At 36.2% G+C, this 20391-nt stretch overlaps 1 long non-coding RNA gene across 1 annotated transcript; it reads left to right on the top strand.

Moving 5' to 3' along the window:
* Nucleotides 1-11921: 11921 nt before the first annotated feature.
* LOC136825635 (uncharacterized) lies at nt 11922-19760 on the top strand. Its single transcript, XR_010849383.1, has 3 exons — nt 11922-12040; nt 13007-13124; nt 19423-19760. It is a non-coding gene; the product is annotated as an uncharacterized lncRNA (long non-coding RNA).
* Nucleotides 19761-20391: the final 631 nt, after the last annotated feature.

Here is a 20391-nt window from a genome sequence, read left to right as displayed (position 1 = left end):
ACATGTATATGCGGTGGGTATGAAATTTCAAGTTTCATTTAACAAATCGTCAGTCTTTCGTTTCTCTTTTCAAGTCCTCTCTCTCTCTCTCTCTCTCTCTCTCTCTCTCTCTCTCTCTCTCTCTCTCTCTCTCTCTCTCTCTCAAGACTTTCTTTACTCTTTGAAACCGAAACCCAGCCGTTTTCTTAAATCAACTAGAGATCACTTGAGACCAAGAAGATGGACAAAAAAAATCTTTTAGAAAAATGCATCGCTGTTGTCATGTGAGGAGCTCAAAGGAACAACTTTACTCCAAAAATGTTCTCTCTCTCTCTCTCTCTCTCTCTCTCCTTCTCTCTCTCTCTCTCTCTCTCTCTCTCCCCTTCAGAGAGAAAACTGCTGGCGAGAGATGAACTCGACAACTAGCACTGGATCTGACACTTTCTTACAAAGGGGCGCGCCGGTCCTTTCCTCGTCTTCGAGAAATATCTCCCAACTTTTCCCAGTCTCATAAAATGCTGACAATTTACTGGCTTCCAGAAGCGATCGCTTTGCATGCCGGGTATTTTACAACTGTACTTTTCAACAGCGTTTTGTTTCCAGATCGATTCTTAACTCTTGTGGTGTTACATCTTGCTGAAGAGGAGAGTTTGTTTTCTGTTTTTTTAAGATTGCCTCAGTTCTGAAAGATTGATCTGTGCCACGGCCTCTGTACATGACATTCAGCAGTCTTGGTTTTCGAGAACTTTTGATTCGAGGTGCGCTGACATGTTGTTTTATTTATTAATCTTTTTATATGTCTGTGTTGGAATCGAAGGTATTTTATATATGCACAAACAAACACACCAGGTAGGTAACCAATTGGTTCTTAGCCACGTAAAATAAATCTAATCCTTCGAGCCAGCCCTAGGAGAGCTGGTCATCAGCTCAGTGGTCTGGTTAAACTAAGGTATACTTAACTCACCCCTATGTCCTCAATAAGTATGTAAAATTATGGTATTATCTTCTCTCTCTGAAGACTGAAGATATAGTAAGAGAGAGAGAGAGAGAGAGAGAGAGAGAGAGAGAGAGAGAGAGAGAGAGGCCGTCCTGCCACGAAGTATACGAACGTTCCAAATGATTTATCAAGGCCACATGAGGCGCAAATTTCCTTGAATGTGAATTACCTGTGGCAAACCTCGGCTGTGTTTGCATTGTACTTTCTCCACTCACTTTTAGCTTATGCTCTGGTTGTTATCCGGTTGTTGCTTATTGGTATAACCTATTAAAAAAATATTGATTTTATAAAAATTAATAATATTCAATATAATACAAATAATACCAGTAACCACGCCCCGCCCCTCCCTTTTAATTTAAGCTATATATATTTGTATATATATATATATATATATATATATATATATATATATATATATATATATATATATATATATATATATATATATATATATATATATATGAAAGATACGTAAAGCCACTTCCAAAAGTTGGTTTTGTGAAAATAATAATAAGGTTACAAACTCAATATGAACTTAGCTCGTAGCCTCTAGATAAAGTTTATCTCTTTCAAACTTTCCTTTAATCCAACTAGACAAAGTTTTGATCCTGTTTTCAGCTACTTCCATTATAGGGAAGGGAAAGATGCTGCTTTGAAGTTCGAGGAAATTATACCAAAAAATAATCCTATTATTTTTCATAATTTGTGGCAAGACACACACACACGCATATATATATTATATATATACATATATATATATACATATATATATATTATATAAATATATATATGTGTATATATATATACATATATGTATATACATATAGTATACATATAGTATATATATGTATTTATATATGTGCAGAAATATATATATATATATATATATATATATATATATATATATATATATATATGTATATGTATGTATACATATATATACATGTATATATATGTATTTAGAGGAATTTATTTCTGGTGATAGAAATTCATTTCTCGCTATAATGTGGTTCGGATTCCACAATAAGCTGTAGGTCCTGTTGCTAAGTAACCAATTGGTTCTTAGCCACGTTAAATAAGTCTAATCCTTCGGGCCAGCCCTAGGAGAGCTGTTAATCAGCTCAGTGGTCTGGTAAAACTAAGGTATACTTACTTTATATACTGTATGTGCAGAAATATAAACATGTATATTTATATACATATGTATATGTATATATATATATATATGTTTATATATACACATACACATATATATGTGTGTGCGTGTATACATAAATATATATTGTGATGACTCACAGTTGGTTCTACAGGTTCTATAAAAAAAGTAAAAAAAAAAGAAGATTGGAACTGGTTAAACTAGCAGAACAATGTTATAAAAATGGAAAATAATAAGCAGAGTTTTTGAATGATTACCTTTTATTCAACATTTTGACATTTCTCCATTACCTTTAAAGTACTACCGTTGTAGAAAAGTCCGTACCCTTAGCCGTCCAGTGAGTGAACACGAATCCGCTGACTATGAAACGCCGAGGCAGTTGAACAAGTAACTAATGGAAGACCCAACAGATGGCGCACCGTAAGCATATGGGAACGGGAAGGAGCAGTGGGAACCAGGTATTTTTCTTGAGCGTGGAGTAAAGTCTCTTTATTCTAATATCGCTAAGAAAGTGATTGTAAAGTTATTGTTGTTGATGATACTGGGCTGGAGTTTAAAATGCGCAATTAAGGAAATATGCGAACTAAATCGAGAATACAAGTGCTTAGGAAGTCAATATTCACGAATCAGCATTTCAGTATTTCCTGTAGATTACTGTATTTTATCAACAGACTCTGTACTTATATAGGGTACAGAAAAAGGGGAAGGACTAGTCAAAAGTTGATAGCGAGGGGGACACAAAATGCGCTATGGTGCATCTGGTCGTGTTCAATTTCAGGCGACAGCGTCGAAACCTCCTCTCATAACGAAATTTCCCTCTCTCTCTCGCCAACAGCCCGTGTCCAGCGAACCCCAGGGAACACTTGGGGCAATCTCAGATGGTTCACATGTAAACCCGAAATACAGAGTAATGTCAGTGGTAATGCCTGGAAGTCAGGCAAAAAAAAAAAAAAAAAAAAAAAAAGGTAAAAATTAAATACGTAAAATGAAAGGTTAAAAATAAACGGATTCCTCTCTCTCTCTCTCTCTCTCTCTCTCTCTCTCTCTCTCTCTCTCTCTCTCTCAGCTCCTCGTCTCGAGGAGTGCTGCCACTTTCTGAGAATTGGAAAACAAAAGAAATCTGTGGCTCAAAGAATAAATTCCATAAACTGGATGATTGGCAACTCTCCTTAGTTATTTGACTTAGGAAGTTTTTTTTCATAGGCTTTCTTGGGCCACAGATTGTGTTAGCGGTTCAGAGACTGAGATAGAGAGGTTGGGAAAGACATAGTAAGCTGAATATCAATCTAGCCGTTTCGTAAAAAATGTAAACCAACGGGGAAGACTAGAGGAATTTATCCACGACGAAGGCAAATGACTGTCTTCTAGAAAGAAGAGTTCTAGAAATCGGGGACCCTATCGACCACAGGGTAATGGTAACTAATTCTGACAATAAGACGTGAAAAACAATGTCCCTGTGTATATATATATATATATATATATATATATATATATATATATATATATATATATATATATGCATGCATGTATGGACGTCACAATAGACCCTCTACGTATGTATACATACATATATATATATATATATATATATATATATATATATATATATATATATATATATATATATATATATTGAAATAATGTACACATGAGAGGAAATCTACACACACACACATATATATGTATATATAAATTACTTGTAAAATAATCGTATAATTATATCACAAGAAGTCAACGACCTTTACATAGCAAATTCAGATCATGCCTACCCACTTATAAACTCCAGCATGCTGCTAAAAATATTCAAACTGCTGCTAAAGATTATTACTTGTATTCAGTAGCTTTACCAAATACTCAGTGTAAAGTGTAGAAAGTAGCCACCTTCTTCATATCAGTGCTGAAACTTCAGAGGAACAGAACCATTCCTTGCAATGTTATAAATGATATTACCCTTTTGACTCCTACTATTTCCACTGAAAAAACAGTTTCTCAAGGTTTGCAGATCATTTCCAAATCTGAGACAATAAAATCACAAAGGAAGAACGAACGTCCCCGGTTGCAATCTGTTTCCATCGCAGGGTCCCCATACACAGTGACGATAAAAGCAATATTTTCAGATCACGCAGATTTCTTGTCAATTGCTTTCGCTAATGATTCCCCAGTTGGGTTCTGTTGCGCAGTATCTGAGTAGAAAAATGATCTGTCGAATCATGGGTAGATCTCGTTGCAGGAGAGACCCTCAATAGTTCCTGGGAAACTGTAGAGTTACTTCAACTGTTTCAGCAGTTTTGGAATGCTCTTTAGTTTATGCAGCTTATTGAAATTTATGAAAGGGTCAGTTGACAGATTCAAGTTTCTGAAATGTAAAGTACTTTCATTACTGTATGACATGAAATTAGCGAAAATCTGCTGGGCGTCTATCAATATAGTACAGGTCAGTGGTGATTCACTGACAAGGTGTGGCTCTAAATTGTTTCGTTGATAACTTATAGTTCCAAGCTGTTCCTTACTGTTTATAGCACCAAGCTGTTTCATTGGCAGTGAAACAGTTTTGGGCTATGCTTTCTCATTGAAAAGGTATCGCTCCAAACTGTTTCATTGGCACGGTAGAGCTCAAAATTGTTCATTTATACGATTTATAACTCTACGCTGTTCCAATGACAAGGTATAGCTCCAAGCTCTTTCGTCCACAGCTAACAGGTCCAACTCTTTTCACTGACAGCTAATAAATAGCTCCATACTGTTGCAATGAAGTGGCGTGTCTCACCCAACACACCACATTCCATCACGCTTAATCTTTGGAAATTAGCAACATTCAGATCACTCTGTTCGGTAAGTTGCATTTCTCTACTGGCAAACTTTGGACCTCTATCTCTGCTTCTATATTTCCTGACTCCTGCAACCCTTCTTCCTCCACAGGTCAACATCTTCCTCTTGAGTAAAACCCCGCTCTTTTTATTTTCCGGCGCATTTTTTTCTCGATGTATTCGGTCCGGGGTCCTGTAAGGCGTGTGGACGCCCTTTCCGTTGACCTTGAATCGAGAGAAGTGACTTTCATCTCTGATAGATAAGTGCAACTGCTGAAGCTCTGATGGAGACGAGGGGAGAGACGAGGCTTTCCAGACAATATCCTATAATTCACGACAATGGACGCAAAAAAAAGGCAAACTGGTAAATCGGAAACAAAAAGGGTAAGGTTTCAGGGATGGCGCTGGTCGTGGAAAAGTGTTGATAATTAGATAATTATACTATTTATTAATGATTCCTATATGTATATGGTCAGATACTGAAGTTTGGAAAAGATGTGTTCACGTCTTTCAAAATAGTATAAAAACGGCAGAGTAAATGAAATCATAAGAGACCTACGATCTCCGACTAAAATGAAAATTGAATCAAGCAGGAGAAATTGCGTCCAGGGGAAAAATAAATAGTAACCTCAAAAAGCACGAAGGTAAAAAGAGATGCTTTGCGAAAAAAACGAGCATAATATTCCAAACTTGTTATTGTGCGGGGAAAAATTGTGCCCTAACTCCCTGCCTCCCCGCTTCCCCCCCAACAGTTAGGGTTAAAAATGTCAGCATTTCCCCGCATGAATCTCTTGGGGAAGGGAAGCGGCTGTGTTGAGTGCACGCCCCGATTAAAAAATTGAAACCGGTCTCGCAGGACGGTAGCTCTTTCTGTTAACCTTTTTTTCTCTTCGCGCAGCTAAATGTTGCTGTATCCAGCCTGCTAGCTATTAAGGTCAGCTTGCTTTCTCATAGACCCCGCGGCGATAAGGTCCCTTGTGGAAAAAGCTCGGGTCAAAAGAAAAAAAAAAAAATCTGGTGTCGACTTCCTCGAGCTCCATTTCAAAATCCTTTTTGTGGTCTCTCAGACACGCGAAGCAGGAGAACAAGAAAAACGATAAGAAAGGAGCGGAAGATTTATTTACATTTTTGATGAATGAAATTTCAGAGAGAGAGAGTTTGGGGCAATTACGAAAAAACTGATATTTTCAATAACAGATCACTCTCCTGTGCGCTTGAATAGCATATCCGTGCTAATGAATCTGGGATTCCCCCCTGGACTTAATCGTGATAATCCCCTTCCCTCAAACATTTTTCTGTGTTTTTCAGAGTTTGAAAAGAAAATGCCACCAAATACCATTCCAGAGGTCACCATCATTCTTTGAATACATACCTGCATACCCATCTCTCTCTCTCTCTCTCTCAAAAATCTTGCTACTGAAGTCGGTAAGTATTTGTATTTAGCCGTTAACAACTTTCTTTTGTACTGATATAGAACTGATTTCATTAGTTCTTTAAAATTACAAAACTTTATATATATATATATATATATATATATATATATATATTATACGAATACATATACTATATATAAATAAGTTTTGTAATTTTTAAGAACTAGTGAAATCAGTCCTATACCAGTACAAGAGAAAGTTGTCAGGGGCTAATAACAAAAACTTAACCGAGTTCTGTAGGAAGAGAGAGAGAGAGAGAGAGAGAGAGAGAGAGAGAGAGGTATGCAGGTATGTATTCAAAGAATGATGTTGACCTTTGGAATGCTTTTTGGTAGCGTTTTCTTTTATATATATATATATATATATGCATATGTATATATTCATATATATATTATACTAGCTGACCAGCCTGGCACTGCCTGGAAAAACTCTGAATAACAACCTACAGGTAGGCCCGTTAAAACTCTGAATAACAGTTTGGCAAGAATCAAGGAGATTTTTGCTGCGGCAGGCTCAAAATTTGTGGAGACGTGTTCCATTTGTTCGAGCCAGGCCTCAGGTTCGGTGCCATTCCACTTTGGAATTAGCGAGCTTATGCTGTTGAGAGCGGACTGTGGAGTGGGTGGAGTGGGATGCTTGGCCCTATGTTGGGAGAGTGCCACGGCACTCTCCTGGTGGGTCCTTTTGAGTACTAGCTCATGTTTTGTTGGCTTTCCAATTCAGCAAGAGGTCTTTTCTCCTGGACCAAGGCTAGTTTGAACTGTCGCTGCTTCTCCACTTGCTCTTCCCTCTTCTTCTCAACTGCTGCCTCCTTTTCTTCTCTTCCCTTCTTAGCAGCAGCTGCCTGTTCTTGGACCCACGTGTTCAGTTGCTCCCCCACCCGGCCCCCCCCCCGCCGATGTTCAACCCCGTCTTGATTTCCAGGAAGGCTCTGTAGATGTCGGCAGACATATTGCTGCGGCTGTTGTGGGTCTAAGTTTCCAAGCAAAGTGTAAAGTAGGTAGGTGGTAGACCACGCAAGCAATTGCACAGAATGAAAATTGGCACTCTTCCTTTGGCAGGGTGTGATTATGTAACGGTGTGGGCCAGTGGGTGGTGCCACTGGTAAATGGGAGTGCCCCCTTAGTGAGGTGGCACTGGCACTAAGTGCGAGATAGTTCCAGAGAACTGGTGGGTGGCACTGGGCGGGATGTTAATTGCAGTAATTCGGGCGAAGGCCTACAAATACCAGGCATTGCTCCCTACTAAAAGGGATGGCACTGGAAGTGATCCTTGGAGCGAGTAAGTGGCACTTGAAGGCCTGGTGAGGTTACCTGAAGTGCAAGTAAGGTGAAGGATACTCTGCTGGCACTCGGTACCAAAGGGCCCAGGTGCAGGTTGTGTTATGATACACAGTAGTGATGGTGGCACTTAAGGTGCCAGGGGTCTGTAGGGCCAAATATGTGGCACTCACAGCGTAGAATGGGCGTGGAAACACGTTGCAAAATTAGCTAGATGCGCGAAATTTGCTGGTGTTTAGTTAATAGCCGGCGTTGGCAGCACTGACGTCTAGATTCGTCATCGTCCCACGTGGAGTAAGTGAAATTTAAGATATGTATCAATGAGTTTCTTTTTGAAACAAACCCAACTGTAGAATTGGGACTCAACGATACATTTTTTTATTTCACTCATATATATATATATATATATATATATATATATATATATATATATATATATATATATATATATATGTGTGTGTGTGTGTGTGTGTGTGTGTAATGAAAAAAGGAGAAAGTAATGAAACTGGATAAAATAAAAATGAAAATGACTATAAACCATCGCAACTGTAATTCGTTTCACTTAAAAATTCATGTACAGGCTCTGGAAACAAGCAAAGGCTTTGTTTTTTCCAACTTGAGCAGTTATCATCACTTCCTCATCTTGTATTGAACTGAAATAAAAAACCCACAAATTCATATCACCACCTTTTGTATAATGCGAATGAGTTATGAATTACAACAATCTGCCGTTTCCCAAGCCGAAGCTATTATCGGCTCGTTGTTTATGTCCGAACTGCTACAGCGGTAGTTTGCACGTGGGGTAACCATCACTGCTTCAGTAACAGCTGATGTTACTGCCACAGTCCAGTTAGAGAAGACAAATTGCTTTTAATCACAGATACGTCAGTAAACAAAAGGTGTAGTTCAGTTCAGTATAACCGAGCGAAGGGTAAAATGTTAAAAATTTCGTATAAGCGAATACAGGACACAAAAAAAGTTCGTAGGAGTGAATTTACAGAAGGACCTTTTAGTACATAAACATACTGCAGATTACAAAGGTAGGAAAATGTGTCATATACAGTATATATTTGTGTGTGTATGCGTATGATGGGAATGTGACTGGGGAGGGATCTAGGGTTATCATTTATATTTACAATGCCTAGTTACTCAGGGGGTGGTTAATTATGTATACATTATATTAACATAATGCAATTCCATTGTGAAACTACATTATTACATTATAGTTTTACGTTGTTTCTTGTTCTTATGGGTCTAATAAATGTATTGATTTCTTCTGAAGCATTTGGTTGGGGATTGTTATGGAGTGACCTTGACCTTGTGATCTTCCCTTCAGGCAGTTGGTGGGGAGGCCTTTCTCTTAACTCCTTCCATCTCGACGTTCAGCGTCGGCTTGGTTGTTATATATACAACCTTTGTTATTGTTAGACACCGACGTGTGTTGCTTTTGCATATTTATTCGGGTGTTGTCTATCAGTTCTTGCAAATGCTGGTTTCTCGTTAAGTTTGTCTGACTTTTTCATATTTTTCTCACTTCTACATTCAATCTTTTTTCAATATTCTGGATAAGAAAAAACCGATCTGGGTGTGGTCATAATCCATATTGGTACTCATCTCCCAGGGCATAGATCCACCAGCTGTTGGCTTTCACCTCCCCAGGGCATAAATCTCATTGGTATTTCTTCCTCGGCTTTTGTCGAGTATGTTCATTCAGAAGGCTATAGTGGTATGCAAGAGTAAAATATTAAAGGATTTATGGTGATCACGAAAGCATATACACAGATGCAAATGTAATAATAACGTGAGCTTTCGCATGTTTCCAAACATACTTCTTCGTATATACAATGAAATATTAGAATAGTCAAGATTAATTAAGCAGAAGCGAAAAGTCAATCTTAAAATGAACAGTCAGTAGTTATAAGGTAATTCAGAGGTTGATTTGCTATGGATAGTTGCCTAACAAGTATAAGTTTTGTGACTATCGATTCCATATCCTCAACGATCTCCGGTCAGTATAGTTTATATAGTCGTGATTATCTTGTTCAGTAGTTAGGGGAAGTCCTGACTTTTTTCTTTGACTTTTTTACCCGTGACTTTTTTACCAGGATTCGTCAACAACTCTCAACCATATTTCTACGGACTCGCCATAACCCATAAGAAAGGCATTCTCTACCTCCCAGTTTGTGAAATTAAGTCTCGTTCATTTTTACTCTATCAGCAACTTAGCAGGTTTGCTGACACATTTCTTAGGTAGTTTATAAAACACGCAGAGGACTCTGTTCAGAAATTCTATAAATTAAATATTACAGTGAACGACATAGCGCTCATAAGCCAGGTTCCTGTAAATGATACCAGCAAAATAAAACGCCCTTGAGTAGAGGCATCAAGAACATGTCTATAGGGACATCGAACCTGAATACCCTTCTGCTTTCATATCGAAGAATCGTAGAGAATGCTCTTATTAATGTCCATCAAAATAAAAGAGAATTGTTCCTATACAGCAGAGTTGATATCAACTCACACCTTTCTTGATGGGTCTGTGGTCAAAAGCAACGTTTCGAATGCCACTGGTAACGAATCACTTATCAGTTACAATTGTTCTGGTTGTAAGCTATTCGTGAGGTATAGTGAATTAGACAATAAACGATATTTGTGGCTAAATATTTGTGTGAGCATATATATATTACACACACGCATATATATATATAAATATATATATATATATATATATATATATATATATATGTATGTATATATATGATCATATTTTTAAGAGCTCCGCCTAATGTAGTGAACTGGATATTTTATGATATTTGTGGCCTAATGTTTGTGAATATAAGAAAACCCCTCGATGTATGAGAAATTCGACAAATTCGACAAATTCATAATTAGCCACGCGTTACAAACTTACCAATCAGCTATCATGGTGAAGATGGGTTGATATCGATGATTCTGAGTACAAAACCTGAGTTCGACAGTTAAATTATGTACAGCAGAGTCGATGTCAACTTATACCCCTCTTGAGAACTGGTGACGAAACAGTTATCAATCATAATTCCTCTTGGATGTAAGTTGTTATTCCCGAGGCGTAGTGAACTGGATATTAAAGTATATTGGTGGCTTAATATCGATCTATCTATCTATCTATCTATCTATATATATATATATATATATATATATATATATATATATATATATATATATATAAAATCCACATGATCATATTTTTCAGAGCTTCACCTACCACATACACGCAGACACACACATGCACATATATAATATGTGTATAATCCTGATGATAATAGTTTTCATAGCTCCACCTAATACTATGGAAACAGGATTCGAATATCAGGCGATGATCGAACTATATGATCTGGTTTCAGTAAATTCATTGACCACTGTTCGAATTAGCTGCTAATTATATCACTTACGACAGATATAAATGATTTAATTAATGCCACTTTGTCCTCCCACCTTCTCAATTTCCCCAAAATTTTGGGATATATTTATCAATGCAAGCCTTGAATCCATATGGCAAATCGCTGAAGGTGGCCTTTTACCGGAGCAGATTACGAATCTACGCACCTTTATTATTAGTAATAATAAATTTAATTATAAAAATTACCTTGCATTCATTGGTGCTAGTTGATGAGCTTACCGTTGAATCACCTTAACAAAAGTGTCCTATACTATTTTTGTCTATGACCATGTCATTGTGACGCCATGTTGCATTAACTAATAATATAATGATAATAATATCCTTTGTTTCCGCTCCGGGCCATATACGATGAACGATAAGATGAACACAATACAGTATACTAAACTAAGTACGCTAGTAAAATGTAATATTCGTGAAATCTTATACCCAAGCACTGCTGAAAACAGCAACAACTATAATAATAATAATAATAATAATAATAATAATAATAATAATAATAATAATAATAATAATAATAATTTTCAGATGGACTAACTATTGATACATAATTGGGATAGTTCGCTAAAAAGGAGGAATGCCCGGCAAATCTCAATAATAATAATAATAATAATAATAATAATAATAATAATAATAATAATAATTTCTGTCGATTTTCTGATCATCGCCTCAAACTTCTTCGGTGGCGAAAGGGCGATAAAGTGGCGTCCCACAAACAGGCAGTTGCAGCGGTCGTTGGCTGTTATCCTCAAGAACAGCTTGTTTCGGTGATGTAGAGTCTCCGGCTTGGTAAGGCAGGTTTCGTTGATACTACCTCGACCTTCTTGTTCATTTGCGTTTGGGATCTCGGCCGCGCCCTATTGGAGGATCGTTGGTTTCGCTTTGTTTGGTTTTGTGTACAGTCCTCCACAGGGATGATTCCCTCTCTGACGGACCCTTGTACGTTCTCAAGGTAAGGTGCTACTTTATTTTATAATTGTGATTCAGTGTTTTCTCGTCAGTATCGTAGCTCCTGCAGAATAGAGTAGTAGTTCTTTAAATTTGCTTTTTTGTATGATCACTTCAGTTGGTATTTTGTTGTATAGTCTTCGTGCGCAGTGTACAAATGCTCTCTAGCCTGACTTAACAATTTGTTCTAGGTTCAAATCACCTATTTGCTTCACTAGCGTGTCTTCTGTTTACAATGTTCATATAAGGTCTAGAGAAGCTTGAGCAGTTTCTGATATATCGTGTTGTGACTAGACTTTAGATTTTAGGCGGGCTTCAGGGTTTGTTGGGTTGGCTAGTGGATACAATTGCCAGTTTTACGCTTTGTATTTCTCAAATATTTAGATTGTGGTACTGAGCTATGACATACAGTTGTCGTATAAAAGTTTTCCGTTTGCGGCTTTCGTATCTTCAAATATTGGTGTTTTCGATTCTTTGTTGTAAATTTCTACAATAACTGTTGAAAAAGTTTGTTAGGTATTGTTGTAGATTCCTTTCAATATGGTAAAGACTTCGTTTCGAAGCTTATTTATTACTAAGCTGAACTAGATTGTCTTGAGTGGTAATTCTATGTACTTTGAACCGTATTCAGGTCTACGGATTTTTTCATTTTAACTTTATACTGCAATAAAGCAAGTTTTACGATGCAATAGGGTTTAAAGTTTCTTGAGGATTAGAGAGGCCTAACTCGACTACCATAGCCTTCCTAATATGGGGTATATTAAGTTGATTTAAACTTAATTATTGTAGGCTCAAGTGGAAATAAACTAGCAATTACGCAGATCAGTATTTATAAAGCCTTGCTTGTTGCATGTCTTAGTATTTTAAAACTTATCAGATGGCCCAGCTGTTTGTAACAAATAGTCAACCTTTGGTTCTTTCCTCTTGCTAGAACATTTTGGGCTTTAATATATATATTTTCTTATTTCAGGTCAGGGTGTGTCGTTAAATAAGCGTGCCACAAAGAGTTCTTGATTTCTTAGATGTACCGATACCTTATTGAATTGTCTTAGATGTACCAATACCTTATGACTAAACAGGATTATTGGGTGAGTATTTGTTTTTTTTTTAGTTGTGTGACTGGGAACATTTTTTAGTCTTAGTTTTTTCAGAATCAAAACTCATAAGTTTTCATTTTAAGTTTAGCTTTGTTTTAGTGCATTTGGTTTATTTTTTAATGCATTTGGTTTTTTTCAGATTCAAAATCTTAGGTTTTGAGAATTTTGAATATTTTTCTTTAAAATTGCGAAGGTTAAAATTTAACTTTCCCAACTTTGAACATTTCAAGAAATTTTAGTTGTTTCAGCTTCAGAACTTTTTGTTTTAAAGTATTATTTTGATTATTAGTTTAGTTATATTTTAGCATTAAAAGTTAGTTTAATGCGTGTGGAAGTTTTAGTTTAATGCGTGTGGAAGTTTGTTAGTTTAATGCGTGTGGAAGTTTGTTAGTTTAATGCGTGTGGAAGTTTGTTAGTTTAATGCGTGTGGAAGTTTGTTAGTTTAATGCGTGTGGAAGTTTGTTAGTTTAATGCGTGTGGAAGTTTGTTAGTTTAATGCGTGTGGAAGTTTGTTAGTTTAATGCGTGTGGAAGTTTTAGTTTAATGCATGTGGAAGTTCGTTAGTTTAATGCGTATGAAAGGTATTTTTTGAAAGTTTGTAGAGTAAATCTAGTATTTTAAGTTAGTAGATTTAAACTTGTTTATATTTAAACTTTTACCTTATGTGGTTTGACCTTGTAATTTCAACTAGATTTGTTTTTTAGAACTGTAAAGTTTAGTTAAGTCTCTATTTTGCAATTTTGAAGTTTTTGAACACCGGCAATTTTTGAAGCCCTAGAGTCTTTAAGTTTTGCGTCTTTAAGTTTTGCGTCTTTAAGTTTTGCGTCTTTAAGTTTTGCGTCTTTAAGTTTTGCGTCTTTAAGTTTTGCGTCTTTAAGTTTTAAGTCAAGTTTTGCTGCGTCCACGTTTTTAAAAGTTAGTTAAGTTTTGCTGCGTCCATGTTTTTAAAAGTTAGTCAAGTTTTGCTGCGTCCATGTTTTTAAAAGTTAAAAGTCAAGCTTTGCTGCGTCCATGTTTTTAAAAGTTAAAAGTCAAGTCAAGTTTTGCTGCGTCCACGTTTTTAAAAGTTAGTCAAGTTTTGCTGCGTCCACGTTTTTAAAAGTTAGTCAAGTTTTGCTGCGTCCATGTTTTTAAAAGTTAGTCAAGTTTTGCTGCGTCCATGTTTTTAAAAGTTAAAAGTCAAGCTTTGCTGCGTCCATGTTTTTAAAAGTTAAAAGTCAAGTCAAGTTTTTGCTGCGTCCACGTTTTTAAAAGTTAGTCAAGTTTTGCTGCGTCCACGTTTTTAAAAGTTAGTCAAGTTTTGCTGCGTCCACGTTTTTAAAAGTTAGTCAAGTTTTGCTGCGTCCATGTTTTTAAAAGTTAAAAGTCAAGTTTTGCTGCGTCCATGTTTTTAAAAGTTAAAAGTCAAGTTTTGCTGCGTCCATGTTTTTAAAAGTTAGTCAAGTTTTGCTGCGTCCATGTTTTTAAAAGTTAGTCAAGTTTTGCTGCGTCCATGTTTTTAAAAGTTAAAAGTCAAGTTTTGCTGCGTCCATGTTTTTAAAAGTTAAAAGTCAAGTTTTGCTGCGTCCATGTTTTTAAAAGTTAAAAGTCAAGTTTTGCTGCGTCCATGTTTTTAAAAGTTAAAAGTCAAGTTTTGCTGCGTCCATGTTTTTAAAAGTTAAAGTCAAGTTTTGCTGCGTCCATGTTTTTAAAAGTTAAAAGTCAAGTTTTGCTGCGTCCATGTTTTTAAAAGTTAAAGTCAAGTTTTGCTGCGTCCATGTTTTTAAAAGTTAAAAGTCAAGTTTTGCTGCGTCCATGTTTAAAAAAGTTAGTAAAGTTTTGCTGCGTCCATGTTTAAAAGTTAGTAAAGTTTTGCTGCGTGCATGTTTTTAAAAGTTAGTAAAGTTTTGCTGTGTCCATGTTTAAAAGTTAGTAAAGTTTTGCTGCGTCCATGTTTAAAAGTTAGTAAAGTTTTGCTGCGTCCATGTTTTTAAAAGTTAGTAAAGTTTTGCTGCGTCCATGTTTTTAAAAGTTAGTAAAGTTTTGCTGCGTCCATGTTTTTAAAAGTTAGTAAAGTTTTTACAAGTGCGTCCACGTTTTTAAAAGTTAGTCAAGTTTTGCTGCGTCCATGTTTTTAAAAGTTAGTCAAGTTTTGCTGCATCCATGTTTTTAAAAGTTAAAAGTCAAGCTTTGCTGCGTCCATGTTTTTAAAAGTTAAAAGTCAAGTCAAGTTTTGCTGCGTCCACGTTTTTAAAAGTTAGTCAAGTTTTGCTGCGTCCACGTTTTTAAAAGTTAGTCCAAGTTTTGCTGCGTCCACGTTTTAAAAGTTAGTCAAGTTTTGCTGCGTCCATGTTTTTAAAAGTTAAAAGTCAAGTTTTGCTGCGTCCATGTTTTTAAAAGTTAAAAGTCAAGTTTTGCTGCGTCCATGTTTTTAAAGTTAGTCAAGTTTTGCTGCGTCCATGTTTTTAAAAAGTTAGTCAAGTTTTGCTGCGTCCATGTTTTAAAAGTTAAAAGTCAAGTTTTGCTGCGTCCATGTTTTTAAAAGTTAAAAGTCAAGTTTTGCTGCATCCATGTTTTAAAAGTTAAAAGTCAAGTTTTGCTGCGTCCATGTTTTTAAAAGTTAAAAGTCAAGTTTTGCTGCGTCCATGTTTTTAAAAGTTAAAAGTCAAGTTTTGCTGCGTCCATGTTTTTAAAAGTTAAAAGTCAAGTTTTGCTGCGTCCATGTTTTTAAAAGTTAAAAGTCAAGTTTTGCTGCGTCCATGTTTTTAAAAGTTAAAAGTCAAGTTTTGCTGCGTCCATGTTTTTAAAAGTTAAAAGTCAAGTTTTGCTGCGTCCATGTTTAAAAGTTAGTAAAGTTTTGCTGCGTCCATGTTTAAAAGTTAGTCAAGTTTTGCTGCGTGCATGTTTTTAAAAGTTAGTCAAGTTTTGCTGTGTCCATGTTTAAAAGTTAGTAAAGTTTTGCTGCGTCCATGTTTAAAAGTTAGTAAAGTTTTGCTGCGTCCATGTTTTTAAAAGTTAGTAAAGTTTTGCTGCGTCCATGTTTTTAAAAGTTAGTAAAGTTTTGCTGCGTCCATGTTTTTAAAAGTTAGTAAAGTTTTGCTGCGTCCATGTTTTTAAAAGTTAGTAAAGTTTTGCTGCGTCCATGTTTTTAAAAGTTAGTAAAGTTTTGCTGCGTCCATGTTTTAAAAGTTAGTCAAGTTTTGCTGCGTCCATGTTTTTAAAAGTTAGTCAAGTTTTTGCTGCGTCCATGTTTTTAAAAGTTAGTCAAGTTTTGCTGCGTCCATGTTTTTAAAAGTTAAAAGTCAAGCTTTGCTGCGTCCATGTTTTTAAAAGTTAAAAGTCAAGTCAAGTTTTGCTGCGTCCACGTTTTTAAAAGTTAGTCAAGTTTTGCTGCGTCCACGTTTTTAAAAGTTAGTCAAGTTTTGCTGCGTCCATGTTTTTAAAAGTTAGTCAAGTTTTGCTGCGTCCATGTTTTTAAAAGTTAAAAGTCAAGCTTTGCTGCGTCCATGTTTTTAAAAGTTAAAAGTCAAGTCAAGTTTTGCTGCGTCCACATTTTTAAAAGTTAGTCAAGTTTTGCTGCGTCCACGTTTTTAAAAGTTAGTCAAGTTTTTGCTGCGTCCATGTTTTTAAAAGTTAGTCAAGTTTTGCTGCGTCCATGTTTTTAAAAGTTAAAAGTCAAGCTTTGCTGCGTCCATGTTTTTAAAAGTTAAAAGTCAAGTCAAGTTTTGCTGCGTCCACGTTTTTAAAAGTTAGTCAAGTTTTGCTGCGTCCACGTTTTTAAAAGTTAGTCAAGTTTTGCTGCGTCCATGTTTTTAAAAGTTAAAAGTCAAGTTTTGCTGCGTCCATGTTTTTAAAAGTTAGTCAAGTTTTGCTGCGTCCATGTTTTTAAAAGTTAGTCAAGTTTTGCTGCGTCCATGTTTTTAAAAGTTAGTCAAGTTTTGCTGCGTCCATGTTTTTAAAAGTTAAAAGTCAAGTTTTGCTTGCGTCCATGTTTTTAAAAGTTAAAAGTCAAGTTTTGCTGCGTCCATGTTTTAAAAGTTAAAGTCAAGTTTTGCTGCGTCCATGTTTTTAAAAGTTAGTCAAGTTTTGCTGCGTCCATGTTTTTAAAAGTTAGTCAAGTTTTGCTGCGTCCATGTTTTTAAAAGTTAGTCAAGTTTTGCTGCGTCCATGTTTTTAAAAGTTAAAAGTCAAGTTTTGCTGCGTCCATGTTTTTAAAAGTTAAAAGTCAAGTTTTGCTGCGTCCATGTTTTTAAAAGTTAAAAGTCAAGTTTTGCTGCGTCCATGTTTAAAAGTTAGTAAAGTTTTGCTGCGTCCATGTTTAAAAGTTAGTCAAGTTTGCTGCGCCCATGTTTAAAAGTTAGTCAAGTTTTGCTGCGTGCATGTTTTTAAAAGTTAGTAAAGTTTTGCTGTGTCCATGTTTAAAAGTTAGTAAAGTTTTGCTGCGTCCATGTTTAAAAGTTAGTAAAGTTTTGCTGCGTCCATGTTTTTAAAAGTTAGTAAAGTTTTTTGCTGCGTCCATGTTTTTAAAAGTTAGTAAAGTTTTGCTGCGTCCATGTTTTTAAAAGTTAGTAAAGTTTTGCTGCGTCCATGTTTTTAAAAGTTAGTAAAGTTTTGCTGCGTCCATGTTTTTAAAAGTTAGTAAAGTTTTGCTGCGTCCATGTTTTTAAAAGTTAGTAAAGTTTTGCTGCGTCCATGTTTTTAAAAGTTAGTAAAGTTTTGCTGCGTCCATGTTTTTAAAAGTTAGTAAAGTTTTGCTGCGTCCATGTTTAAAAGTTAGTAAAGTTTTGCTGCGTCCATGTTTTTAAAAGTTAGTCAAGTTTTGCTGCGTCCATGTTTTTAAAAGTTAAGTCAAGTTTTGCTGCGTCCATGTTTTTAAAAGTTAAGTCAAGTTTTGCTGCGTCCATGTTTTTAAAAGTTAGTCAAGTTTTGCGTCGTCCATGTTTTTAAAAGTTAGTCAAGTTTTGCGTGTAAAGTAAGTTATTATTTGGCCACTTCCCAAGTCCACCTTTGCCGGGGTGGCGGTGCTACCTGTCAGGCAAAGGTGGACTTGCATGTTGTGCATGGTGACTTTGTCACCATGCACAACAGGAAGTTCAAAAACAAGCATGGCGACTTTGTCACCATGCTCAACAGGGATTTCAAACCAACCAACTTCTTAGGTTAGAACTGCAAGGTTGATAGTTTTCGTGTAGCTAGGACTCAATGGGAAGTTAGATATGGAACTTGAAATATAGGATAGGCTAGAATAGGGTGAAGAACGTGCTGATTTTATATAGGTGGAGGGGTTAGGATAAAGGTAGTAAATGCTCAAGTCTATCTCTTAAGGATGCTGGGAATAGACTGGGGTAAGAAACGCTGTAGTTACAACTACGGAGACATTTGATAGTGCAAGTCATTAGCCGAGGGTATTACAGTACTTGAGACCTTTGTTTGGTCATGAGATGTAAGCTTGAATGTGTTAGTGGAGCTGAGAATAGGGTAGGGTAACTCTGACATACTTTTCTAACTTAGAATTTCATTCCCACTAGTAAATAGGAACTAGACGGGTAATAGGTGGATCTTAACAATTTTCTAAGAGGCCTAGGTCTTGGGATGTTACAGATTTTTTTTGACACTGATGTCGTGGACCTGTCAGGTATTTTTAGACTGGTTAATAGTGGAAATTGTAATTCAACGCCCCCACCCTCCCCTCTTACTCCTCAAGCAAAGCTTTCATGTTAGGAAATACAGTTCAGATTGCATTGCATATTTTTTATAGACCTCCACCTTCATCCACCTTTCCTCCAGCGCCGAAGTTTGCTTCGGGAACCCCTTTCTTATTCTGAATTCCCCAATTTAATTTTTTGCCCTGTTGGGTTGTGCAGTTTCAATTCCCTTAAGACTGTGTACTAAAGGACGAAAGTTGCCAGATAGCAGTGATTGCACTGCATGGCACCTTTCATAGTTATGTAGCACTAAAGTTAGATGCGGTTGTTTCAGTGTAAGATTGGTGCCCTATTAAATATTTCTTAAAGGATGGCACTCTCTATCCTGTTGTCTTTTTGGGAGTATGAAGGAACATTGGTAGTAATGAGATTGTTAATGTCACATTAAGTTGACATTAAGTTGATGGCAGTTTGAAGTAACAATAATACTAATACATGGGATTGTTGGTGGGGAAGTTTACTCATACGATATAGTATTAATTATAACAACCTTGGAATAGCTGCTGGGACTAACTGAACAGGCAATTTTCACTTTTAAGAGGGTAGGTTATGTCATGGAAACTTTTAGTATATTCTAAAATCAAAGAAACTTTTCTTATGCACAGGCTCTTGGCGTAGCTGCAGCAGACCATAACATCGACACTGATACAAAGCAACGCTTCTCGTTAAGGCTGAATATCCTGTTAGGATTCGAAGCGCTCTGAATTCGGTTCCCCAGACCAAGATCTAGATAATAGATCTTGACCCAGACAACAAGAACTCCACTTGTAGACGCTATGCATGTCCTGTGACGGTTCGAAGCGCACTAAATTCGGTTACCCTGACAACTAGAGCTTAGTAGATGCTGTGCTCTACCTACTATTATGTTTTTTAATCTGACTACTTTGGATATGTACTAGTATTTACATGCATGAAGACCAGCTTAATATATATGTCTGTAAACCTTTGTCAATTTCTTTAACCCCAAAATGTCATGTGAAGGGGTAGACTTAGTAATACTCCTTGAGAGACAAAATGTCATGAAATCGAGGGAATGGTAGTTACTGATTGATTGGTTAACAGAAGTAAGATGTGGAAATAGATATGAGAAATGAAGTAACTTAAATAATGGTTTTTAATTCTGAAGAGATTCTAGTACATTAACCTCCAATTTTGTTTACTTGCAATAGTCTATGCAAATTTAAACTTCGATTGAGCTACGTGGTATTGTATTTAGACCCCTCTGATGACAGGAATAATTAATATTTAAGATCATTCCTTATGATCTGGAGACCTCATTCGGCCAAGAACACTTGTAAAGGTGACGTAGCGATAATAGTTGGAAGTGAAAACTCACTTTTGCATGAGGTACCGCCAAAAAAATATTTTAAAGATCTTCCGGGGTTGAACGTCCAAATTGCTATGTAAGGGTTATAATTAGTGTAAAATAAAGTTAAGCAGGCAGCAAATTTTCCAGTGATAGTGTAATTTGCCCCGGGAGTGGTCATTGCTTATGACTATAAATTGTTGAAGTTACTGTGACCATCGATGGTCACTACAAAGGTTTTAGCGTTGGACTTGTATGTATCGGATAA

This window comes from Macrobrachium rosenbergii, chromosome 39, assembly GCF_040412425.1.
Source record: "Macrobrachium rosenbergii isolate ZJJX-2024 chromosome 39, ASM4041242v1, whole genome shotgun sequence".
Lineage (NCBI taxonomy): Eukaryota > Metazoa > Arthropoda > Malacostraca > Decapoda > Palaemonidae > Macrobrachium > Macrobrachium rosenbergii.
Note: the sequence above shows the minus strand (reverse complement) of the source record. Positions and strands in the feature narration are given on the sequence as shown.